Source organism: Brassica oleracea, chromosome C1, assembly GCF_000695525.1.
Source record: "Brassica oleracea var. oleracea cultivar TO1000 chromosome C1, BOL, whole genome shotgun sequence".
NCBI lineage: Eukaryota > Viridiplantae > Streptophyta > Magnoliopsida > Brassicales > Brassicaceae > Brassica > Brassica oleracea.
The window spans coordinates 23,778,895-23,779,424 of NC_027748.1; positions in this window are offsets into that span (position 1 = coordinate 23,778,895).

Consider the following 530-nt stretch of genomic DNA (forward strand, 5'->3'; position numbering starts at 1 on the left):
CGGAACTCCACAGCATCCGGGATATGGTAGAACGATCGCATGATCGCGAGAAACTCGTCGGTACTCCTGCTTGCATCCCCTTTCCCGACTCCACGATGGGTCAGGACCGGGAACGTCTTCTCCTTGGGAGGGGTCAACGAGCCATATTGAGCAACCCACCATGCCTCGTTCTCGGCAGGAAGTACCGAGTGAGGCACGAACTCCATCTTCGGAACAATGAGCTCTTCGTAAGCACTCGCGGATGAAAACCTTTTTTTCGCAATCTTTTTCTTGCTCGACATCTTTAAACTTCTCCTAAGAAAATAGAGGAAAAGGGGAGAGAAAGAAAGAAAATTTTTTCTTAAGAAAGATCTTAGAGAAAGACAAGAAAGTGAAAAAATTATGAAACAAGTTACCTCCCTTCTTATAAGCATGATGATTTACTGTTCAAGCTCGGACTTTCGGATATTAATTCCATCCATCACGCCTAACTTTCCGAACATTCCTAACCGCACGCTAGGATCCTACGATGCATGATCCTAACGGGCTGG